Here is a 27862-nt window from a genome sequence, read left to right on the forward strand (position 1 = left end):
ACAAAGTTGGCTTTAGAAGTGTTGAGATGTCCTAGAAAGTTAAAGAAGTGATTTTAAATTCTGAAACGCAGGATAATGCTAATAATATAGCCTGAACATAAGCTACCCCTATTTGGCAGAAAAATGTGTTGGCAGCCAGCTATGAGACTCGAACTCATACCTCCATGATTACGCGTCATGGTACTCTGAACCATTAAGCTAAACCGCCCACACCTCACGGAGTTCGAGTCTCATAGCTGGCCGCCAACACTTTCTACAAAATAGGGGTAACTTATCTTGTTCAGGTTATATTATTAGTGTGTGTATGTGTGTAATTATATATATATATATATATATATATATATATATATATATATGCATGTGTGTGTATGTTTGTGTGTTTGTGTTTGTCCCCCCACCCAAACAACCAATATTGGTGTATTTACGTCCCCATAACTTAGCAGTTAGGCAAGAGACCAATAGAATAAGTACTAGGGTCAATTTGTTTGACTAAAGGCGGTGCTCCAGCATGACCGCAGTCAAATGACTGAAGTTAAAAAATATAATACTAAAAGATATATGACAGGCTATATGCATGTGTGTGTGTGTGTATACATGTGCATGTATATGTACTCCACCGCTTGGTAATGTGATGGTTTGTTTATGTCCTCATGACTCTGGTTTGGTAAAAGAAACCAACAGAATATAAACCAGACTTAAAACAGTGCTGGAATCGATTTCTTTGACTAACACTATAATGCAGTGCTCCCGTATGGTAGTAGTCCAGTGTAGGTGTACTTACATCCTGTAACTTAGCGGTTCAGAAAAAGAGAGACTGATAGAATAAGTACCAGGATTTTAAAAAAAAGGCGGGGTGTCAAGTCATTTGACCAAAATTCTTCAAAGCAGTGCCCAAGCATGGTCACAGTTGAATGACTGAAACAAATAATAGATATATAACCACACACATACATCTACATACATACACATTATTTACATTTGACGGATATTTGTCCTCACAACATTTCGGCTGATATACCCTCCAGCCTTCATCAGGTGTCTTGGGGAAATTTTGAACTTGGGTTCTCATTCTTACGGTATTTTTCAATGTTATTATCATTATTATTCAGGTCACTGCCTGGAATTGAACTCAGAATCTTGGAGTTAGTAGGCCACACTCTTAACCCCAAGATTCGAAGTTTGATTCAGTGACCTGAATAATAATAAGAAGAAGAAGAAGAATAACAACAACATTGAAAAATACCTTAGGAATGAGAACCCAGGCTCAAAATTTCCCCAAGACACCTGATGAAGGCTGGAGGGTGTTAACTGTGTTAACAACAAACAAGATGAGGACAAATATCCATCAAATGTAAATATGTTTTCATCTCTTAAATATAGAACTGTATTACATACATACACATTGTATGGAAGGTCATAAAGAAATAACGTGAAGTGTTAATTTATCAATGCAGCCACTCTTCTCAACTTTGGCACGAATGCAGAACTATATAACCACCAAGATTTACACATCAAATCATAGAACAATCTATCTTGTGTTAGGTGCAGAAATTAAATCACAGGAAATATGATTTTTGCATGTTTGAACTGAAAATTTCATATAAATGTTATCAGACGTAATTATGAAAATACAGACAAGCCTTCAGGGAGACTGCACTGGTTGACTTTGATGTATCAAGCTTACAAAACAACACAGAGAGATCTTAGGAAGCTGCTTGTTAGGCTTGTTATGAAGTAAAGAGAATGCAGTTTTTCTGTTAATCGTGTGTGTGTGTGTGTGTGTATATATATATGTCCGTTTTCCATGCTAGCATGGGTTGGACAGTTCGACCGGGGTCTGGGAAGCCAGGAGGCTGCACCAGGCTCCAGTCTGATCTAGCAGAGTTTCTACAGCTGGATGCCCTTCCTAACGCCAACCACTCTGTGAGTGTAGTGGGTGCTTTTTACATGCCACTGGCACAGGGGCCAGAGCACAGCCATGATCGGTTGGTGCTTTTACGTGTCACCGACATGGACGCCAGTCAGGTGGCGCTGGCATCGGCCACGTTCGGACGGTGCTTTTTACGTGTCACCAGCATGGGTATCTTAACTACAATTTCCATTTGATTTTTATTTTGATGTTAGTGTTGACGTACTTGACTCAATAGGTCTTCTCAAGAACAGCGGGTCACTCTACGACCCAAGGTTAGCACAGCAGGCCATCGGGCCTTCAGTCACAGCATATCTCAGTCTTTGTCATTTCCTCTGTGAGGCCCTACATGCCATATATATATATATATATGTATATATAATCATAGAAACAGGTATGGCTGTGTGGTTAAGAAGCTGCCATCTCAACAATCTGGTCTGGGGTTCAGTTCCACTGTCCAGCTCCTTGGGCATGTGTCCCGTATGTTGTAATATAGCTCTGGGTTGATCGAAGCCTTATGAGTGGATTTGGTAGAGGCTGAGACTGAAAGAAGGCAGCTGTGTGTGAGTGTGTGTGCTTGTGTATAGATGTATGAATACGTGTGTGTATATATATGTAAATATATACGTATGTGCACATGTATACACATACGTGTACATATATAAGTATTACATCTGACAGAGTAATATGAATGCTAAATGGTTAAAACCATCGTGTGATGACAAAAAAAGGGGACATATATCTATCTATCTATATATATATATATATATATATATATATAAACACATATATACACATAAATACATATGTACACATATATAAACACATATATACACATAAATACATATATACACATAAATACATATATACACACATATATACATATAAACACATTATCATCATCATCATCGTTTAGCGTCCATTTTCCATGCTAGCATGGGTTGGACGGTTCTACTGGGGTCTGTGAAGCCAGAAGGCTTCATCAGGCCCAGTCAAATCTGGCAGTGTTTCTACGGCTGGATGCCCTTCCTAACGCCAACCACTCCGTGAGTGTAGTGGGTGCTTTTTACGTGCCACCCGCACTGGTGCCAGACAGAGCTGGCAAACGGCCACGAACGGATGGTGCTTTTTATGTGCCACCGGCATGAGGGCCAGGCGAGGCTGGCAACGGACACGAAACGGGGCGGTGCTGGCAACGGTCGCGAAACGGAAAGTTCTCTTACATGCCACCGGCACTGGTAACACATCTGCAATTTCCATTGATCGATTTCGATTCTGATCGTCACTTGCCTCAACGGGTCTTCACAAGCAGAGTTTTGACATGCCACCGGCACTGGTAGCACATCCGCAATTTCCATTGATCGATTTCGATTCTGATCCTCACTTGCCTCATCACGTCTTCACAAGTAGAGTTTTGTGTCCCAAGAAGGGAAGGTATGCATACGTAGGCTGGCTCCATCCCATGTAGAAGGCCACGGGTTATGGACTCACTTGTCCTGCCGGGTCTTCTCGCGCACAGCACACTTCCAGAGGTCTCGGTCTCTAGTCATTTCCTCAGTGAGACCTAAAGTTCGAAGGTCGTGCTTCACCACCTCGTCCCAGGTTTTCCTGGGTCTGCCTCTTCCACAGGTTCCCTCAACCGCTAGGGTGTGGCACTTTTTCACACAACTATCTTCATCCATTCTCGCCACATGACCATACCAGCGCAAACGTCTCTCTTGCACACCACAACTGATGCTTCTTAGGTCCAGCTTTTTTCTCAAGGTACTTACACTCTGCCGAGTGTGAGTACCGGCATTACACATCCATCGGAGCATACTGGCTTCATTTCTAGCGAGCTTACGCATATCCTCAGCAGTCACGGCCCATGTTTCACTGCCATGTAGCATGGCTGTTCGTACACACGCATCATACAGTCTGCCTTTCACTCTGTGCGAGAGGCCTTTTGTCACCAGCAGAGGTAAGAGCTCTCTGAACTTTGCCCAAGCTATTCTTACTCTAGCAGTTACACTTTCAGCACACCCGCCCCCGCTGCTGACTTGGTCACCTAGGTAATGGAAACTATCAACTATTTCTAGTTTTTCTCCCTGGAAAGTGACGGAAGTTGGTCTCAGAGCATTTTCAGTGTTTATTGTTCCTGAGCATCTGCCACATACAAAAACCATCTTCCTAGTTAGCCTTCCTTTGACATTGCTGCATCTCTTATGTGTCCATAGCTTACACTTGGTGCATCTTATAGAGTTTCTACCTACACCTTTTCTACAGATCGAGCAGGGCCATCTACCTGAAGGTGTTTGTGATTTGTCTACCTTCCTACTGATTACGACTTTGGTTTTAGCTAGATTGACTCTGAGGCCCTTCGATTCTAATCCTTGTTTCCACACCTGGAACTTCTCCAGTTCTGATAGCGACTCAGCAATTAGAGCAAGGTCATCAGCATAGAGGAGCTCCCAAGGGCATCCTGTCTTGAATTCCTCCGTTATTGCCTGGAGGACTATGATAAATAGGAGGGGGCTGAGTACTGAGCCTTGGTGGACTCCTACCTCTACCCGGAATTCTTCACTGTACACATTTCCAACCCTCACCCTACTAGCGGCGTCCCTGTACATGGCCCGCACAGCTCTCACTAACCATTCATCTATCCCTAGTTTCCTCATTGCCCACCAGATAAGGGATCGGGGGACCCTGTCGAAGGCTTTCTCCATGTCAACAAAAGCCAGGTACAGGGGCTTATCTTTGGCTAGGTATTTCTCCTGCAGCTGCCTTACCAGGATATAGCATCAGTAGTACTTTTCCCTGGCACAAACCCAAACTGCATCTCATCTAAACTAACTCTCTCTCTAATTAGTTGGGCTATGACCCTCTCCGTAACCTTCATCACCTGGTCCAACAGCTTGATACCTCTGTAGTTATTTGTATCTAGGGCATCACCTTTACCTTTGTAGCAGTTGACTATTATACTGCTACACCAGTCATTGGGTATGACCCTTTGTGTATCACCTGATTAACTATACGGTGACTAGGCTATAGCTGACACTACCAGACATTTTGAGCATCTCTGCAGTGATTCCTGATGGGCCTGGGGCTTTCCCTGTCTTCATGCTTCTAATTGCCTTAGCTACCACGGAACTATCAACTCGGATAGCTGGTCCCTCTGTTGGGTCAACATTCGGCAGACTCTCTTTATCCCATTCATTTTCTTCATTCAGCAACCTTTCATAGTGGCATCTCCAAACCTCTCTCTTTGCATCCTCATTTAGCGCAAGTGAACCATCTTCCATGCGAACACACTTCTCTCCTACCACATCACGATTCTCTCTCACACACTGTCTTGCAACACGAAACACCTCCAGTCTTTGGTCCTCACGGCGCAGAACATTGGCAAATTTTTTCTTATCTGCTTCCCCTCTGGCTAAATAAACCTGTCTCCTAGCTTCTCTTTTGGCAGTCTGATACAATCCCCTGCTACCCCCATTTTTCCAGACCTTCCAAGCCTGTCTCTTTTCTCTAATAGCCCTGTCTACAATATTGTTCCACCACCACGTTATTCTAGGTCGAGAGGGGACTTTGCACCAGCCACAGATCTGGTCAGTGGCTCTCAGCAGGTTGTCCCTTAGAAACGTCCAGCTGTCTTCTACCCCCTGTGATGCTCTATCCCCTTCTACTTCGTCAGAGGCTTCAAGTAATATGTCCCTAAATCTCTGTCCATTTGCAGGATCTTTAAGCTTCCAGATGCATATAAACACATATATACATATAAACACGTATATACATATAAACATATATATACATATAAACATATATATATACATATAAACATATATATACATATAAATATATATATACAGATATAAATATATATATACAGATATAAATATATATATACACAGATATAAATATATATATACATATAAATATATATATACAGATATAAATATATATTCCTTTTACTCTCTTTTACTTGTTTCAGTCATTTGACTGCGGCCATGCTGGAGCACCGCCTTTAGTTGAGCAGATCGACCCCGGGACTTATTCTTTGTAAGCCTAGTACTTATTCTATCGGTCTCTTTTTGCCGAACCGCTAAGTGACGGGGACGTAAACACACCAGCATTGGTTGTGAAGCAATGCTAGGGGGACAAACACAGGCACACAAACACACACACACACATACATATCTCTATATTATAAATCTGAAATGCGAAAAGTTTGTCTGGTTTTGGCATTGAGAATGGGTTAAAGGCCACTAGATCCCGTCGGATTGACTCCAAAATTTACAGGGACATGTAAAATGAGGTGAGGATGCCAGTGGGCTAGGTTAGAAATCCCTATCTTAAAAGGTGTCGTTGCTAGGGCCAAAAATGCACTTTGACAAGTCTACTCTCATTCTTTTATGTATCTGGCTTCCTCCGTCACTCACTCTCTTTCCATCACTTTCTATATATAACGTTGTTTAATAGCGTCTAACTCCCCTGCACTTTCTCTTTATAACGTCGTCAAACAGCGTTCTATATCTCCCCCTCACCGCCTTCGACAGCACTTTCACACACTCTCTCTCTCTCTCTCTCTACGTCTGTCTGCATTCATAGACAGAATTATCATCGCCACCACCACCACACAATCATGAGAACAAATATTATGAATCAGATATTTATTGGGTTAATTTATATGTGTGTGTGTGTGTGTGTTCTATATATATAAATATGTATATTAAACTTTTTAATCTACCAAATCCACTCACAAGGCTTTAGTTGGCCCAAGACTATAGTAGAAGACACTTGCCCAAGGCACCACACAGCGGGACTGAACCCAGAACCAAGTGGTTGGGAAGCAAACTTTTTACTATACAGCCATGTATGTAAAAACTCTTGTCTAACCGTTTTCTATATTACACCTGGTCCTTGATACAAACACTTCCAGTTTTAAAATGATCTAAATTAAAGCCTTCCCTTACATTCTTAATTTATTTCAAACATTAGCTTAATAACGACAAAGTTCAAGGAATAAGGACGAAGTTGTGCATTGATAACCAGTTGGAAAGAGGTTTTCCTGGGGCTAAAAAAAAAGTTATAACACCATCCTAATCAGGACTGCCACTTTACGTTGGCAAATAGACTTTATTCTGTAGCACTGTTACTACCTCTTTCTAGTTCAGAGATTTAAAACTAATTATTTTACTATAGTGGCACATAAAAAGCACCATTTGAGCATGATCATTGCCAGTGCTGCTTCACCGGCTCCTGTGCCAGTGGCATGTAAAATGTACCATTCAAGAATGGTTGATGCCAGTGCAGCCAGACTGGCCCTCGTGCTGGTGGCACATACAAAGCACCCACTACACTCTCGGGGTGATTGGCATTAGGAAGGGCATCCAGCTGTAGAAACTTTGCCAGATCAGATTGGTGCCTGGTGCAGTCCCCTGGCTTGCCAGTCCTCAGTTAAACCGTCCAACCCATGCCAATATGAAAAGCAGACATTAAACGACGATGATGATGTTCAAAATTAATCAAAACGAAGGCAGTGTATTTCAATAGGAATATGGCAATGAAAGGGTTAATATATCAATAGATAAACAAGCCAACAAGGGAGACCTTAAGCAAAACACCTTTGATCATGTCTGCCAGATCAACAATCCCTAGTACTGGTACTTATTTCATCAATTTAGGAAGAGGAGGATGAGATCAATCAATCCTCTAAACCAGTGCTGCACAAAGTGGTGGTCCGTGGACTGGCTCCGGTCTGTGAGCCATCAGCTGCCTGTACGTGGCAAGTTTCCAGAAAAGAAAGAAACAATAACATAATTTCAGTAATTTTTCCTTATGCACTGTAATATTACAGCTTATGTAATATTGTATCATTTGTTTACAAAATAATATAAGATAAAAAGAAATTGTCAACTTTCATTATATATATTGTTTCTGATATAAATAAATATTACCGGTCCCTGACACATTGAGGGAAAAAATAAAAACTGCCAATATGCCACATCAGATAGTTTGAGAAGAACTGCTCTAAACCATTGATTCTCAACCGGATTCCATATGACACCTGAGGGTTCATGTAAGAAAATAGTAAATTGGGAATCCACAACAGTATTTTAACAGTCACTGGAAAAATTTTGCTTTAGATGTATGTATTGGTATATATTGCAAGAAACAGCATGGTTTCTTTCTCCAACGGTTTACATAGTTCAACTGAAACAAGTCAATTTGTGGAAAACAAAATAGTAATTTTGAAAGAAGTTTCTATAAAACTAGGTTTTAAACATCAGATAGCTACAAGGAGTCCACTAGAATAAAGTAAATATTAAAGGCGTCCACAGATGAAAAATGGTTAGAATCCCTGCTCTAAACCATTTTGGAAGGGAAAGTTGACCAAATGAAAGCTGAACTTTACATAAAAATTTGTAACTATCTCAAGATATTTTGTCTGATGCCCCACTGATTTTGTTAATCAACTGACCTAACAATAAGAACAATAGAAATAATTTTTTAATTAGCCACAAAGCAAAGTGCAAAACACAGTCAGCCATTTTGCTTACAGACAACATAGGACAATACTTGCAGTGAAATACATGGAGAAATTATGATTTGCCTCAAATACAGTAGCAAATACCAACTTCATCATTATCTATTCACTAAAAGAAATTTGTCATATCATACTTGACAGGACTATCAAAGACTATAGCAAAATAAATAAAAATATAAATTTTAAAAATGCAGTTTTAGAAGTAGAGACCTGCAAATGTAAGCCACAGCACACAAAGCATGAGAAAGGCAAAAAAAAGAATCAATAAAAAAAAATAAATGCATATGTGCAGGTCTAGTTCAAAAATTGCTTATATACATATATAAAGAGAGATAACAGTGAATGTGTGGGAGTGAGAGAGTGTGTGAGAGAGAGAGAGAGAGAGGAAACCAGGATAAGAAAGTGTATTTAATCTTGGCAAACAGTTCTGAGGTATGACCTCTTTACAGCAAACCTAAATATACTCAGTTAATGCAGAATTTCTAAATATACTTGGTTATGCAGAATTAATTTAATTACTGCACAGTAGTATATTCATTAATAATTGAATGTATGCGTTTGCATTCGTCCTCGTGCCCCCAAAGACAGAGAGAAGGAGGGAGGGAGGAGGAGTAGGGAGAGAGAGAATGATGAAGGAAAAGAAAGCTACAGAGACGAAAAGAGAGCCATAGAGAAAATACTGGAAGAGTTTCATTGGATGCAAAGCCACAGAAGTTATATTTCTTGTAAGACAACTAACTGCAGCAGAAATACTAACTTAAGATTATACAAGGACTCTTAAGAAACAAACTGGGAAAACAAATATAGCAAGGAAAAAAAAAAAGACATTGACACTAAATATTGCTTTGAGTCTTTCAGAAAGTACAGGGAGACAACTTTGGATATGTTCTAGTCTTATTGGACCTCTACAGCAAACCACAAATGTTACTGTACTTACAGAAATAGTGATGAGAAGACTACTTAGCGCAAAGGTGGCAAATTCATTTGGCTTTCAGAGCTGGAATTGAAGCATAAATTAGGTTACATGGTTTGCAATGAAGCATAAATTAGGTCTTGCTGGCTAGAATGGAACATAAATTAAATCTTGCAAGCCAGAGGAACATTTCCTCCTAATATTCCCTATTTTTGATGTTGGCCAAATTAAATGGACAAAGGGATCACTAAACATTATAACAACTAATATTAACAGGAAGGGAAGAATATGATGAGTTGGCAGAGTCTGTGTGCAGAGATGCAGGGAAATAACTCATCCACATAGCGTTTGTGTGTGTGTATTTATGTATACACATACAATTCCCAAAGAGACCGTCTTACAGTGAACTGGTAGAAAGCAAGTGCATACATAGTGGACTGAAAAAGTGCTTCAAGATCAACACCGACATCTGGGAAACGCAAGCACAAGACCACCCTGTCTGGTGAATCTGCACCAACAGAAGTGCTACCACCTACAAACAGAAGGGAATTGCTGGGGTAGAAGAACATGCAAACTGTGCCAGTCCAGAGCTAAAGCCACACCTCCACTCCCAGCAGACCACCAGTGCCCAAACTGCAGCAGAGCCTTTCTGAGCAAGCACTGGACTGATTGGCCATAGCCAGACACCCTGTGCCCTGTCTTCTCCCATTTGATGTCCTTGGTCATTGTCAGCAACAACATATGAACTAATAATACACACACACACACTTCTATTAAACAAGGATTCTCAGAATGAGAAGCGAGGCAGAAACTGTTCTAATGAATGCATACAGTTCTTGAGAAAACCAACGCAAGATTAAAAGCTTGCAGCATTTCAGCTGCGAAACCTTTCAATATTGTTCATGTCAATGGAATACATTCAGATGGACATTGTGTAAATTGGGGAAGGCTCAGTGATTACAGACAAAGTGGAAAAAGGTCAAATCTTTTAGCATATAGTTAAGTTAGTGATGTTAATTTTTTGGCTCAAAAAGCGAAAAGCAAGGCCATGTAGGGGGACATGGAGTTATGTACAGAGCGGGTGTTCATGCAAAGAGCTCAGGCCATTTCTGGTCAAGAGAGACTTTGAACCGAGCAGTCGTCGGCATATTCACTATCTCATCCGGCAGCTTATTCCACGGACCGCAACCCGGACAGAGAAAGCCCCTCTCCTTCAATTGAGATGAAATCGTCGCAGATAGAGCTTTTCGGAGTGACCCCGCAGCCGACGCTCTGGAGCAGGAGTGAAGAACAGCTCTTTCGAGAGGTTACACTTTCCGCTTATGATATTGTGAGCGAGAATGAGATCACCACGGCTTCGTCGTTTTCTAGAGAATAAAGGTCGAGCGTCTTCAGCCTTTCTTCATAAGACAAATGCTTGAGGCCAAGAACCATGCGGGTAGCTAGCTTCTGGACTCTTTCGAGATGATGTATGTCTTTGAGGAGATAAGGAGAAGAGGCTTGAATCCCGTACCCCAATATGGGTCTCACCAGCGTGACATAGAGCGGTAAGAATATGGCTGCTGTGAGCATTCCAAATGACCGTCGAATCAAAAACAGAACTCCGCGTGCTTTGTTGGCAGCATGGACGCACTGGGCTGAAGGCGAAAAGGAAGAATCCACCAAGATACCCAGGTCCTTTACCTGGTCGGTTCTCTCCAGCAGCAGATGACCCGGCTCAAAATCAAGTTGAGTTGCAGGAGAGGAGCCAACAGGCAGATGACAGCACTTTGACACGTTCAGACACATGTCCCATTCATTAGACCATCTCCAAACTTGGTGGAGGCATCGACGAAGATCATCTATATCACTGCGAGGAGCAACCAGTTTGACATCATCGGCAAATAGAAGGGTGTGTTGCGTGAGGTCGTCGGGCAAGTCATTTATGAAGACTAAAAACATTAAGGGCCCAAGCACTGAACCTTGAGGCACGCCACTGCTCGCACTGGAGACGTCGGACAGCGAACCATTAACTTGGACTTGGAAGGAGCGATCTGAGAGGAAGGCACCAACCCATTGTACAATAATCCGGATGGAAACTATATGCTTGAAGCTTGACAAGTAATAGGCGGTGGTTAACCGAGTCAAAAGCTTTGGAAAAGTCCAATAAAACGATCTCAACAGCATCACCATCATCCAGGATACGCGTCACCAATTCTTCCATTACCAGTAAGTTGGTCAAGCATGATCTCTTCGGCATGAAGTCGTGAAGGGAATCAGAGATAGAGGCTGTGTTTTGGAGGTGGAGCAACATACTTTTCTTAAGGATGGTTTCGAACATCTTGCTGATTATTGAAGTAAGGGAAACCGGCCGGTAGTTAAGCAGGTCTTCGCGGCTCCCTTTCTTGAAAATCGGGCAGATTATCACTGTTCTCCAGTCCGCAGGTATAACACCCGTCGCAAATGACATATTGAATAGAAGTGTTAAAGGTTCACAGATGACCAGAGCCAACGCTTTGATAACCTGTGGGTGTATGCCATCAGGGCCATGACCCTTGTTGACATTGAAGCCTTGAATAACGCGTTCGACTTCGTCCCGAGTGATGACCAATCTAGGCATTGGAGGTACCGATTTATCAAATGGAAGGGGTTCACGACCATCATCTTGTTTGAAAATTAAATAACTGACTCTGCTGATAAGGGTCCTCAATCGATACGCCTGTTGAGTTTACCAACGTTGCAATTTGGTTGTTCAAGTGGGAATTCCATTGGACATGGGCAAAGAAGGTTTTTGGATTACGACTGGCATTTGCTGCAATTCTGTATTCATATCTGAAGCGTACTTCCTTTTCAATTTTCACGGCTCGGTCTCGTTGAGTTTTGTACACCTCAAAAGCTGCAGTCGAATCTAGATTTTTGAATTCAGCCCAAGCAATATCTCTGAGTCGAAGTTCTTGTTTAACCTTCTTCGTCACCCAGGGCTTGTGTTTCTTCTTCTTGGGAAGCCCAACGGGAACTGCTTGGTCAGTCAACCAGATTACATATGCTTTGAGGGACGACCATAGTTCGTCAACTGAGGACATCGTCATCAGGGATCGCCAGTCCAGACTCGGTAAGAATTTCAAGATTGATTGCAGAGAAGACTCTACATGACAGCGAAGTAGTTGTAGGTGTAGAAAAAGTTGTGTGCATGTCGAACTTCAGGACTGCGTGATCACTCTTGGCAAGAGGGGCGCACACAGATAAGCCTGACACTGATCTTGGATAGCGGGAGAATACCAGATCCAGCACAGATGACTGCTGCCCAGACCGATGCCTTGTCGGAGATTCAACATGTTGCAATAGAAAACAATCTTCAGCCACGTCAAGAAGGGGCTGGCCAAACCGGGAGGATGATGTACAAATTGATGCAGGCCAGTCGATCGTGGGAGCATTGAAGTCTCCTAATATCAAACATTCATGAGAAGCTGAAACGAATCTTATCACTTCAAGTAAATGAGAATCGTCCTGGGGGTCACCAAGAGGTGGCCTGTAGACAGCTAACACAGGCAGGCAAAACCCGGATAGGCTCAGCTTGCAATAGACGGCATCAAAGTTTGTTGTAGGTTGAGCATTAGCGGGTAGAATACCACTGGACGGTTTGAGATCAGATTTAACATACACAGCAACACCTCCACCTCGCCTTTTTTCTGTCACATCTGAAGAGGGCGTAGCCCTGAAGGTGGTTTTCCGAGTCCTTTACTGCTGGAGTCAGCCAAGTCTCGGTGATAGCTATCACATCTGGGGAATCACGCATGGCCAGTGTAAAAAATTCGCTGAACTTTGGAAATAAGGAGCATGAGTTGGTATAGACGATGCTGAGCTGTGAAGTTTGAGGGGCGGGAATTAGGGAACAAGCAGAATAAGGGGTATCAGAGATAGCATCGTTGTCGGGGGTATCTACTTTACTTCGATTCGCCCTCAATTCACTTTCCCTGTCAGCACTACAGCATGCAACCAGAGGTAGGACTTGATTATGTGTCCATCTTGGATGCGTAAACCCTTCTCTCCTATCTGTTTTCTCATCTTCAGTTCGGATATCAGGTTTCTCCGACGAATTCTTTCTCTCAGTGAGTATTCCTCGCGAAAACCCATATTGGGGTCCTCCCAGGCAAGCTTCTGAGCTCTGTTCAGAAAGGTTGAAGCCTCCTGATCGGAAGAAAAGATTACTCTTATTGGGCATGGTCTAGTGTCTGAGGTTGGGTTCACTTGGAATCTTCCTAGCCAAGCAACCTTATGGATACTGACATTTTCATTGACAGAGAACAATTCTCCAACTAAAACGGAAACAAAATTTATGTCATCTTTTAGGCATTTTATGCCTGTATCACCGGTGGATTCAGCTTTACCACAAATGATTGCTGATCTTGAGTGGGCAAAATGGTCGTTCTGTTCTCTACTGTGAACTGTGGCATTCGATTCTTCGCCGGATAAATTAGAAAGGGCGGTTTCGTAGCCATCAGACTTATGTAGGCCTTTGGGGTCAATCGGAATGGGTTTAGTGGTCATAACTTTCCCGCCTGTTTTGGAACTGCACTGCCTCTTCTTCGTTTTGGAGAAGCACCACTCCCCAGATGAACTCACATCAAGATCATTCAGAATTGGTTGAGCAATGGCGTTGATGGGAAGGACGAATGAGGGAGAATCCAAACAGACTTGATCTTGAGCAGGTTTCGCAGCTAAATCTGCCCCACTGGAGTTTTGACTACGTTTCTTCTTTTTGGGAGAACGGTCTTCAGGTGAGTTTAAGTCTACGCTCCTCAATTCAGGTTGGGGAACCTCCAGGACTGAAATGGCAGATGATGAAGAATCCGCACAGATACGATCATGAGTGGAAACAACCGCCGGTTCTTTCGCCTTCTTTGGCCGCTTCGATTTTGATCCCTTCAGTTTGGAAGTCTTTAGGGAAGAAATCAAGGGTGACTCTGCGTCAATAGGAGACTTTGAATGGGATTCAGTTTGTTTATTCTGTAAATGGATTTATAAGCCTATTTGCCAAAAGGAATACTATTCTGAATGATTGGAACTTATGTTAACCGTTAAGCATTCAGATTATTCTGTCAAATGCAATGCTTACTTGTTTACATTATTTTGAATTAATCGTGCATTATCTTGTAGCTTTGAGATTTCAATGATGTGATTGTCTATTTTTAGAATGGCATTGTAAGGTATGTGGGAGAAAGTGGATCTGGCCAGTTTGAGCATAAAACAGTTAAGATATTTGGGTTTGATATAGATGGTTTAAACAAAGCTCTAGTCAGGTTCCAATCTTAGATGTATGCTAGACGTATATATTTTATAGAAGATTAAAAAAAAAAACTAAAGGTCAAGGTTTGTCTGCAAATCCTATGTTTAACACTCCAGACACATGTTGGTGCAGAAACATATTCTGGAAATAAATTGCTCTTTGATGTAACACACAGGCAGTGGCACTTGCAGAAAAACTTAAAACAATGACTGATGTTTTCACACACATGCACACTCCTCTGCATAATATTGGGTTGTCCAGAAAGTTTGTGCCGATTTATAGTACCTTACCTTTCAACTCATTTTAGAACATGGTTGAGTCCATAAAATAGGATTTGACTACACCTCCATTTAGAGCAAACTTTAAGCTATCTTTTCATGGAAGAAGGTTTATGTTCCTATAACCTGTGTTAATTCTGTAACCCTTTAAAATGGAAGAAAATAAAGTTCATTTTGGCACTTGCTGCTTTGGGAACCAGACAAAAATTGCTGCAGCTCGGCTGGGATGTGTTACCCCGCTCTCCATATTCACCAGATATTGCTCCTTCAGATTTCCACTTATTCAGGTCTCTGCAGAATAGTCTTAATGGTAAAAATTTCAATTCCTTGGGTGACATAAAAAGATTCCTTGATGAATTCTTTGCCATGAAACCACCACAATTCTGGGAAGAGGGTATTTTCAAGTTAAAGGAAAGATGGAGACGTATTGTGCAAAAACTCTATCTGCGACGATTTCATCTCAATCGAAGGAGAGGGGCTTTCTCCGTCCAGGTTGCGGATCCGTGGAATAAGCTGCCGGACGAGATGGTGAAGATGCCGACGACCGCTCGGTTCAAAGTCTCCCTTGACCACAAGTGGCCTGAACTCTTTACATGAACACCACCCTGTACATAACTCCATGTCTGCCTACATGGCCTTGCTTTTTGCTTTTTGAGCCAAAAAATGAACTAACTAACTAACTAACTAACTAACATATCTGGTTGATTAAAAATGTAATGGCAAGTATTTATTGACCTTTTTCTGGCCTTTAAAAATCGGCATGAACTTTCTGGACAACCCAATATTTTCTTGGGACCTTTGCAATGCTCCCTCTGTTAACCCTTTTGTTGCCATATCTCTGAAGTTCACAACCTTTGTTTCAATTAATTTGGAAAATAATGAAGAATTTAGCAAAACTGTCATCAACAAGCTGATATTTGGAACATAAACTGGTTTTAAGTTTTAATACAGGGCCAGCAGTTTTTTTTTTTTTTGGGGGGGGGGGGGTGATTATATCAATCCAGTATTCAGCTGGTACTTATTTTATTGACCCTGAAAGGATGAAAGGCAAAGTCAACCTCGGAGGAATTTGAACTCAGAACGCAAAGATGGACGGAATGCCTCAAAGCACTTTGCTTGGCATGCTAATGATTGTGCCGGCTCCCTGCCTTATTTGGAGCATAAATTCACAAGAAATTTCCATGGGATGTTTTAATTTAGATCACTTTAAAATAGGAAGTTTGTATCACAAAACCAGGGACTGTTTCGTGTAGGTTAGTATCATCATCATCATCATCATCGTTTAACGTCCGTTTTCCATACTGGCACGGGTTGGACGGTTTGACTGAGGACTGGCAAGCCAGGAAGCTGCACCAGGCTTCAATCAGATCTGGCATGGTTTCTACAGCTGGATGCCCTTCCTAACACCAACCACTCCGAGAGTGTAGTGGGTGCTTTTTACATGCCACTATCTAACAGTTACTAAACTATTGTGTTCGTTTTGTTCTTTTTGGTTGGATCTGAGTTTTGAGAGGAATTCTTTCCAAGAGCAAATTCTGTTATGCACTCGAGGTTGGTCTCTTGGTAGAATTTGCAACGTAACCATGTTTGTTTGCACTTCAGTTCGACTGTGTGACACCTTGGGCAAGTGCCTTCTGCCATAGCTCTGGGTTGGACCAAAGCTTTGCGAGCAGATTTAGTGCAAAGAAACTGGAAGAAGTCCATCATATTCTTTTACTCGTTTCAGTCAATTGACTGTGGCCATGCTGGAGCACCACCTTTTAGTCGAAGAAATCAACCCCTGGACTTATTCTTTGTAAGCCTGGTGCTTATTCTAGTGGTATCTTGTTGAACTGCTAAGTTACGGAGACATAAACACACCAGCAGTTGTCAAGCAATGGTGGCGGAACAAACACAGACATAAACATACACAAATATATGATCGATGCCAGTCCCACCAGACTGGTTCCTGTGTAAAAAGCACCATTCGAGTGTGGTCATTGCCAGTACCATCTGACTAGCTCCTGTGCTGGAGGTATGTAAAAAGTACCATTTGAGCATGGTTGATGCCAGTACCGCCTGACTGGCACTCATACTAGTGGCATGTAAAAAGCACCCACTACACTCTTGGAGTGGTTGACATTAGAAAGGGCACCCAGCTGTAGAAACCATGCCAAATCAGACTGGAGGTTGTTGCAGCTTTCTGGCTTGACAGTCCTCAGTCAAACCGTCCAACCCATGCCAGCATGGAAAATGGCTGTTAAACAATGATGATGATATATGATGGGCTTCTTTCAGTTTCTCTCTACCAAATCTACTCACAAATCTTTGGTCAGCCCGGAAGACACTTGCCCAAGGTGCCACACAGTGGGACTGAACCTGGAACCATGTGGTTGGGAAGCAACCTTCTTACCACACAAGCATGGCCACTCTCCACTGGTACAAGCTGGACATGGGATATTCATGTACACATCATCATCATCATATCCTCCTTCCATGCTGGCATGGGTTGGATGGTTTGACATGGAGTTGGCAAGTCAGAAGACTACCCAAGGCTCTACTGTCTGTTTTGACAGGGTTTCTGAGGCTGGTTACCCTTCCTAACACCAACCACTTTACAGAATGTACTGGGTGCTGTTCATGTAGCACAAGCTGCAGTGGGGTCACCAAGTAACTTGCAGGGCAAGACCCTTCAATTGAGTGTTTATTATATAATCCTTTCTCCTCTAGGTATAAGACCCAAAATTTTGTGGGGTGTGGGGGCCAGTTGATTAGATCAGCCTCAGTATGCAATGGTACATAAATTATCGTCCCCAAAAGGATGAAAGGCAAAGTCGACTCGGTGGGATTTGAACCCAGAACATAAATACAGATGAAAAACTGCTAAGCATTTTGTCCAGCATGTTAACATTTCTGCCAGCTTGCTGCCTTAAAATATTCTTTTCTACTCTAGGCATAAGGCCCGAAATTTTGGGGGGAGGGGGCCAGGTGATTAGATCAGTTCCCGTACCCAACTGGTACTTAATTTATCGACCCCGAAAGAATGAAAGCAAAGTTGACCTAGCATGGGTTGGACGGTTCAAATGGGGTCTGGGAAGCCAGAGGGCTGCGCCAGGTCCAGTCTGATCTGGCAGTGTTTCTACAGCTGGATGCCCTTCCTAACGCCAACCACTCCATGAGTAGTGGGAGCTTTTTACGTGCCACCTGCACAGGTGCCAGACAAGGCTGGCAAACGACCATGATCAGATGGTGCTTTTTACGTGCCACCAGCACGGGAGCCAGACAAGGCTGTCAACGGCCGCAATTGGATGGTGCTTTTTACGTGCTACCGGCACGGAGGCCAATCGGTGCGGCGCTGGCAACGGCCACGTTCGGATGGTCCTCTTACATGCCACCGGCACTGGTATCACAGCTACAATTTCCATTGATGTTGATCGATTTCGATCTTAGTGTATATTACATATAGGCAGATCAAAAATTGACAAAAGAAAAGGGGAAAAAAAAACAAAAGACAGTAACTATATTAGGTTGACACTCAGTGAGAGCTTTAGATGGGAAAATAGGAGTGGAAATGATGTTTCAAGCATGGCTCTTTGTTGGAAAGTGGGAAAAGTCCGGCTACCAAATCCACTTATGAGGTTTTGATCAATCTGGGGCTATTACAGTACCAAATGAAAAGGAGGAAGGAAGAAATAGTTTGGAGAAAAGAAAATGTCATTGAGCGCCAGTTTTATATAAGTGATGTTCATTTCCAATTTTCCATAGAAATAAGTTTGGCCATGGGGAAATTATGTAGTTTGGAAACAGGTGAGGGTTGGTGACAGGAAAGATATTCAGCTACAGAAATATGCCTTAATGAATTCCATCTGATCCATGCAAAACATGAAAAAGTAGACATGAAAATAACAATGATGAAGTTTTATAGTGTTGTAAAAATCACCCAGTATACTCTGTTAAGTGGTTGGCATTAGGAAGGGCATCCAGCCATAGAACCATGCCACAACAGACAATTGGAGTCTGGACAGCTCCTTGCTAGCCAGCTCCATGTCAAACTGTCTGACCCATGCCAGCATGGAAAGCAGATGTTAAACAATGATGTTATGAAATGAGAAAGCTTAGTGTGGACGAATGATTCATAAGAGATGATCTGGCTGCATCATCATCCACTCTCCATGCTGGCATCAGTTGGACAATTTGGCAGGAGCTGGCCAGGCACCAAATGTCTGTTGTTGCATCATCATCATTGTTCAACCGTGGTCGAGACAATAGAATTTACTATGTTACGCCAGACTTCCCGGTCCATCATAGCATTACGGAGGTCCTGTTGCTGGATGCCTGGAGATTACATCAGGATAGGAGAGTGTGTGCCCTCTGGTAGGAGAAGAGTAGAAATTACCTCATTTTCAGCTCTACAACAATGTCCAGCAAACTGGACTCTTCTACCTTTCACAAGAGATGATACAGGTGGTAGTTTCCCATATATTTGTACTTTGGTTGTATGACGCTTCCACGAGAGATTTTGAGCTCTCATAAGGAGGCGAGTGTAAGTTCCATCCAACCGCCTCTCAAGCTTCTTTGATAACGTCCAGGTTTCTGATCCATATAGTAGAATTGGTTCAACTGTGGCTTTGAAGATTTTAAGTTTGAAATCTCTACTTAGATTTGATGACCAGATCTTATGCATATCATTACAGGCTGGATGCCCTCCCTAACGCCAACCACTTTACAGAGTGTACTGGGTGCTTTTTATATATCATCATCGTTTAATGTCCATTTTCCATGCTAGCATGGGTTGGATGGTTCGACCGAGGTCTGGGAAGCTAGGAGGCTGCACCATGCTCGAAGGATTTAGAAAAAAAATTGGCTCAAAATCCAAGCTCCTGGTAGTTAAGTATCAGACAAGGTTCTTTATTCAGCTGCCTACTTTTAATCGTTGTTCTTCAGGTAATCTCACAGGATGCTCATGGAAGTGACTATCAGCATATAAGTCAGAGATACTGAAGAATCTGGTGCAGAACATCTTATGTTCCAGTTTGGAAAATAGTCACGAGTTGAAGAATCTGAAGGTAAAATTGAACAACACTAGCATTTCAGGTGCCTTTAACTACAGGCCTGGGACAAAGAAAACTTAGGAATGGATTTCATCATCATCATCATTTAATGTTCGTTTTCCATGCTGGCATGGGTTGGATGGTTTGGTAGAAGCTGGCAAGGCTGGGACCTGCACCAGGCTCCATTGTCCGTTTTGGTATGGTTTCTACGTCTGGATGCCCTTCCTAATGCCAACCACTTTACAGAATGTGCTGAGTGATGTGGTGCTATCACCAGTGCTTTTTACACAGGTGCAAACTGAAAGAAGCCCATTGTGTGTGTGTGTGTGTATTCTTTTATTCTTTTACTTGTTTCAGTCATTTGACTACAGCCATGCTGGAGCACCGCCTGCATATGTGTGTGTGTGTATATGTGTGTTTAGATGCGTGTTTGTGTCTCCTTGTCTTGATACCATGTGACAGTTGTAAACAAGTGACACTATTACACATGTTGAGTCATGTGGAAATATTAACTTGCTTCGAAACAGGTGAGGTATCTGACAAAAGAAAATCTGCCGCAACAAATTCTGTCTGATCCATGGAACCATGGAAAAGTAGATGTTAAAATGATGATGACATCTGAAGTATCAACTGGCAACAGGGACCCATTAAAGCTGAAGCAGCAAAGTAAGGGCCTTACTTTGAGACAAAGGTCAAAGTTAGCAGCACCTTGGTTTCCTGTAATAAATGCAGTACACCATCATCATAGTTTTAATGATCACTTTTTCATGCTTGCATGGATTGGGTGAAATTTTTTGAGGTGGACTTTTTATGGCCAGATGCCTTTCCTGTCACCAACCCTTACACATTTCCAAGCAAGGCAATATTTTCCCATGACCAGACATATTTTCACAGAATATTGGAAATGAGGGACATTACTTGACTGATGATGATAGCCACTAACAATTATGTGATGTCAAGAGGCAAAGAGACAGGAACATGAACAGACACACACACATATATGCACATACACAAGTTTCCTTTAGTTTCCATATATGCAAACCCACTAACAAGGCTTTTGTTAGCTTGGGGTTATAGGAGACACTTGCCTCATGCAGTGAGACTTAACCTGGATCCATGAGATCAGGAATCAAGCTTCTTACTACACAGCCACATATAGGTCTAAATAGATATACAAAAGATGTAGTTGGATTTCTGATGGATTGCCAGATGAGTGGAAACCATTTATAACTTTAAATAATTCCACATGCATTCATCATCAACAAACCCTCTTTCAGGGAAGCAATCTTAGGGCTATTATGCCTGATCCATTTCCCCTCTTTGGCTGCCTGTCAATCATTTCTATCCATGCTTGTCAGATATTTAGCATTGATAATGGTTATCTTTAGCCTCTCCTATGAGATCCTTTTTGGATAATTTTTCTGTAGTTTCCATTGCTGTGGCTGAAGTTGTGCAAGCAGCTTGTATGGCAATGCTGACTGAGCCATTTCACTTGCATGTTCAGGAATTAATTCAGAAATATCTGCTGGCAATAGCAAAGCTGAATGTGATCATTCTCCACATGATTAATCTGTTGTGCTCCATTCCAAGAATTTAATCAAGTATCATCACCACCACCATTATCATTATCCTCTTCATCATCATTATTATTATTATTACTATTATTATACAGAGTGCTGGTAGAATTGTTAGCATGCCAGGTGAAATGCTTAGCGGCATTTCCATTCATCTTTACGTTCTGAGTTCAAATTCCACCAAGGTCGACTTTGCCTTTCATTCTTTCAGGGTCAATGAAATAAGTACCAGTGTTGTACTGGGGATCGATATAACTGACTTACCCACTCCTGCGAAACTACCAGCCTTGTGTCAACATTTGAAATCATTATTCCAACGCCATTATTTAACTCTAGCTTTCCATGCCAGTATGGGTTGGACGGTTTGGCAGGATCTGACAAAACACAGGGCTGCACTTAGCACCAATGTTAGCTATGGCATGGCATCTGCAAGTGGATACACTAGCTAATACCTACCAATTCATAGACTATACAGGGTGCTTTGTTTATGACACCTGTGCCTCTTAACTTGCGAGGCTATTATCATCAAGTTTTTTTTCTGTACCTGAAGGAGAACAGAAGGAGTGGATGATGATCCCAAGCAGAGAATGAGGAAGTATAGCAAAGATTGAGAGACTGATTAACCCTTTGAGCCCATAACACAGGTTTACCGGTGAACATCTTATTTTTCTCTATACTGTAGCACTGCTCTATCAGTGGAGAGCTAGGTATATGGTCAAATAAGGTTTAGGAGGTCAGGGCTCAAAGGGTTAGGAGAGACATTACGACCTATGGGTTGCTGAAGTAGGAAGCAGGTCACCAAGAGTTACCCTCAGACAAAACACCTGTGCTTGATGCTTCTAATATAGTGAACACTGCTAAGGGTTCCCAAGATCCAGGTAATTGTGTTAAACCAGGTGATGGATAAAATCTACCTCCTCAGAAGGGGCACAGTCCATTTAGCTTCCACAGTCTTCATCTGCACACTTTCTCTCAGGTTTGGGGTGACTCGAGTCCACAGTAGAAGTTACAGGCCAAAGATGCTCAACAGTGAAATTGAACCCAGAACCACACAATTGCAAATCAAATTTCTCAACTGACCCGTCAGGCTAATGCCCACATAACCACCATGAACTGAAGCCTGTAACTACAAAACAGTTTGTTGACAGGTTTGTGGTTGAGCCTGAGGCAGTGGAGACTTCTGTCATGCCTGGCTTCTGGGCCACATCTCTGTTCACTGCTATTAAGATAGAGATGGATATTTGCAAGTGTAAGCCCCACTAGTCAGAATGGCTGTTCCAGCCCATCTTCTGAGGCAACACCTTTTCCAGTTTGTTCACTGGGACCATAAGGTGGACTGTCAAGCAGTTTTAGCTGCTTGTTACTTGTAGTTTTATTGCAACATTGCTTCTGTTTATATTGAAATCTATTTATGAATACATTTTGTTTGTTGGAAGGCAAAAGTAATCATTCAAGTGACATACACAGGTTCTGAAAGTGGAACTTTGAAGATAAGCTCAATGGCTGGAATTTAAAGAGAAGATAAACATTTAAAGATTGCTGCTGCTGCTACTACTAGAATACAAAACCAATAATGAGTTAAAAAAAAAAAAGAAACAGCTGTGTGCTTGCTTGACTTACTAGAAATTGTAACCAGATTTCCCTCAAATCACACCACACTGTTTGAAAGAAAGGACGCGTTAGAAAATGTAGTCCTTGAGACTACACAGTTATGATTTTTAATCTTAGGTCAGCTTATATAACAACAATAAAAACAATGAGAAAACCATTAAAGAATGAGAGTCAATAAATCAGTCTTAAAAGTAAGGACAGCATGTCTGTCATAAAGATAAGATGGGCAAAGAAAAATATGGACCTATGTCATAACGTAATAAATTAATGCAATTTCCCACAAATGAACGCATATAATCAAATTATGAATAGATTAATGACATAAACGAATACATACATAAACTTATACAAAATCTTATGCATAACTGTATAGACAGAGACACACACACACACCTGAAGTTCCTTGAGTAACTCTTGTGATATTCTCAGCAAATAAAAGATAATATATACTTGTTCGTAAAAACCAAGCAGGCTTGTTTATCCCTATATTATACATCAACTCTTTACACGTGTACAAAGAAGTTTATAAACACAGGTATATTGAATAGCCAAGCCAATCACAATAATTCTGCCTACAACAAACAGCTGATAGAATTTGCCATTTTGCTGTAAATCATGACAAAGCATAAACGTGTGTTCCATAAATACGTCAGGTTCCTCAAAATAAAACACATTTAAAGCGTGTCTTACTTGTGGGACACCTGGTTCACACATACATCCCCCCACAATGGTTATTAAGAAACATTCCCTACCTTTGCCCCAATTAAGCGAAATTTCTGCATTTGCCTCCATACACACTACCACCACCTGAAACTAATTTGGTTTCTAGCAAGTTCTAAATATGTTAGCCTGTTTCTTTCTATAATAATAATAATAATAATAATATCCACCACGAACAGTAGCAATTACAGTATTGAACAAGACTTACAGGAGGGAAAAATGTCAAATCACACATACACACACGATTGTGTGTGTATGACACGCATTCACGTAAACATATACGCCTAACACTCCTACACAGATCCGTCTCAACGTGACGCCTGTATGTATACACATGCATATATATATATATATATATATATATATATATATTATATATATATATAGCTATATGCACACACACACACACAAATCACGCGTTCGCGCGGTGTCCGTCACTATGTGTGCGTGCGTTTAATATCGTATAAATGGCAAATTGCGTCTGACTGACTGGACCAACAATTTATGTATACATATATAAATTTTTGCCTTAAAATGACAAAATTCACGGACAAGAGACACACGTCATGTTAGCTATATAACTATTATTATTGTTGATGATGGTTGAAAGGTTGTAGATGAAGGTTCGAGATGCCGAACCATTCATATTTTCCTTTCTCCCCATGCCACACATTTTTTTCTAGTCTGGACTCTGAACTCTTGAGTTCAAATAACACCGGGTTCGGCTTCACCTTTTGTCCCTCTTCAGTCCATTAAACTCTTAACCAGTGGACCCAGGTCAATTTAACGGGACTGTAGTTTTCCCCCTTTATACTACTAATATGAGAATTTTTTTTAAAATTCTGATTTAGGCACGAAGCCGGAAATTTTAGAGGTAGGGCTTAGTCCATTAAATCGATCTCAGGGTCAACTTTGTCTTTCGTCCCTTTCGGGATTGATAAAATTACCGCTGATAGTAGACCACCAGGTTGATTCAAACGGGTATTATATTGTCCTCCTCCTCCTGCAGATGTGAAAAACGATAATAATTTTGGCACAAGTCAAACAATTATGAAGAGAGGGGGAAGTCGATTACACAGACCCCAATACATAACTGGTACTCATTTGATTGACCCCGATTATAATTTCTTATAAGCATACATGGTGCCAAAAATGCTTTCAATGTTTTCTTGTGGACAGGCAAAAATCGGTGAGGGAGGGGTTCGTTACGTGCCTTGGCCTTCCATAGGGCCCATACACTCCACTCCTACTTCCATACAGTATGTGTGAGTTTGTGTCTAACACAGAAATCAATACTCTTTTTTTTTCCCCACAGATCGATCGGACCTGTAAGATTGCAACGTTCATGCCATTCCCAGCGATATATTAGCAAATACGAGTGATACGTCGTCTCTTGCTGTGAATGGAACCCAGAACCGGCCGGGGAGCTTCATTTTTACTCTTAAGTATTTACCATTGTTAATCAACAGTGTAGCTATAAGTATTTTTAATATTTTATATAAGAACCCAGGCCATTTTCTCTTAATTATTGGCACTAATTAGATTGAAGCTGGAGGGATGAAAGGTTAAGCCGGCTCGAGTGGGGAAAAGGATTTGAACATGGAACCGAAAAGATGGTAACTAAATAAAATACAATAATGAATTTAATTACTGCTGATCATTCCAGATAGAAGAGGGTTGTGAGAGGAACAAAAAATAAAAAAGGCTTCGAGAATCAGTATTCTGGTTCGAATTCCAGTCGTAGCTAATTCCATCTCCATCAACTGTATCGTTAAACTGAGAGAGCCATGAAGCTCACACAATTATTACATTTGTAAATGTGTAGATTCTGCGTTTAAACACACACAAACACACACACATATATATACATTTGGCGATAAGAGATTTATGCTTCAGGCAAGCTCAAATACGCGACCCGGTTTCGATTTCCGGTTGTAGCCATTTCATTCTACGTGACTGTCTAATGCCCTTGAGACAAGAATAAACGTCACAATCGCACTTAACCCTCTACCCTAGACCTCTATACATACATACATACATACATACATACATACATACATACATATATATATATATATATATATATATATAACACACACACACAAACATCCGTATATAAGTACAAACAATGTGTACAATAAATATATCTGTGAGTGTATATAAATATATATATAAACACACTTAAGTGTATATAAGTACATATTTCTGTGTGCATATATACTTATATGTGTGTGTGTGTATAAGTGAACATATATAAACATCTTCGTTAGAATCAGATTTGGTGAAATACTTTCTCTTTTATTAAAAAAAAGTAACAATACACCATAAAAAATCCTTAATAATTATTACAAATGTAACAATTAATATTATTAAAACACAGAATAATTAACGTGCTCTGGAAGAAAGGAAACAAGAAAAAAATGTATGCACATAGAACATATATGTGTGTGTGTAGATATACATAAGTATATACACACACATGATGCCATGAAATGGGGGATCAGTTTTGTATTGTAACAATATTCAAAAATAACCCCTGTTTTTTTAGCCACAGTTCTTATAAGTACAAATATACACACCACCACCTATACAACATTCTTCGTATATTGGTAGTTGTGTCGAGAGGGAGAAAAACGGTGTTTATACACAAGATCATGTGTGTGTGTGTATATATATATATATATATACGTATATATATATATATACGTATAATGTTGGTACATATCTATACATACATGAGACAGACAGGGTGGTGGTGGTGATTGTGTCTTGTGTTCCAAGATCTTTTTTTTTCTTTATTTCTTTAAGCAATTCCAGACAAATGGGTAGAGCGCTCAAAGACACACAAAAAAGAGAAACAAGAAACAAGGCCTTACTTACCGTTGTCGTGTCTGACAAACAGAAACGAAGTGGATTTATCAGGTCATTGACGTGGTAGCAGCCTTCATCATCACTAGCGTCATCATCATCATCATTACTATCATCATCAACATCAACGTCATCATCATCATCGTCAACATAACTATCACTATAATCAATATATGAGTGTGTATATATATAACTATATTCTATATATACATATATATACTCTTAGTATAACAACAGTCCACTTTAATAAATCGATGTAGTTATTAAAGTTCCTGTTGTTATCATAACCATTATCTTCATTATTATAACTTACTGTTAATATTGGTGCTGTTAGAATTGGTATTTGGTAACTGTTTTGTTATAATATATACACATATAAATAATATACACACTGTATCGCATACATACTGCTTTTGGTGGTAGTAGTGAGTTGAACAAGAATTTTCTTAGAAAGTCTAAACCATCTAATATTTATAAAATCACCACAGAAACACAAATAAACATGTTATGTGCGGATATATATATATATATATATATATATATAATGTATGTATGTTTAATTAATCAGAAGTGTACGAGCGTGTATAATATTAAACGCAGAGTTTGAAGAAATTCTGGCTATTTATAGTATTGTAAATACTTGAGTTATATATATATGTGTGTATTTTTAAAATGGTGTTTATGTGTGGTTGTGTGTGAGTATATAAAGTTTAAATTCTGAATAGTAAGGTTTTCCTTTTTTTTCCGGGTGTATATAGTTCGTTATATTCCAAATCTGTAAGGTTTAAAGGCATATATAATAATAGTAAGAGTTCGGTTTTAAGTCTATAGACATGCAAAACATATATATATGAACCTGTGTATATGTATATTTTCCAAGTGGTACTAGTTGGTGTGTTTGTACATTATATATATATATATGTACTTTCTGTGTATATATGTTTTATATATATATATATATGTATCTATGTATACATTATGGTGTGTATGTTGGTGTAAATGTTGGCGGTGCTGTAACAGAAAAATTGGTTCACAGTAAGAGCATGAAGAGGCACCCCAGAAAAAAAAATAGAACCCAGTCTTGTTGTTACTACATATATAAATGTCTCTGTATGAGCGTGTGTGTATATACTTGTATGTATAAATGTTTCTTTCTTTCGCTTTCTA

The 27862-nt window shown here is 40.6% G+C and overlaps 1 long non-coding RNA gene across 1 annotated transcript; it reads right to left on the reverse strand.

The window, feature by feature from the left end:
* Positions 1–3578: 3578 nt before the first annotated feature.
* LOC118765926 lies at positions 3579–27862 on the reverse strand. Its single transcript, XR_005001838.1, has 3 exons — positions 26708–27862; positions 9364–9432; positions 3579–3592 (listed from the first exon to the last, which is right to left on the reverse strand). It is a non-coding gene; the product is annotated as an uncharacterized LOC118765926 (long non-coding RNA).

Source organism: Octopus sinensis, linkage group LG14 (assembly GCF_006345805.1).
Source record: "Octopus sinensis linkage group LG14, ASM634580v1, whole genome shotgun sequence".
Lineage (NCBI taxonomy): Eukaryota > Metazoa > Mollusca > Cephalopoda > Octopoda > Octopodidae > Octopus > Octopus sinensis.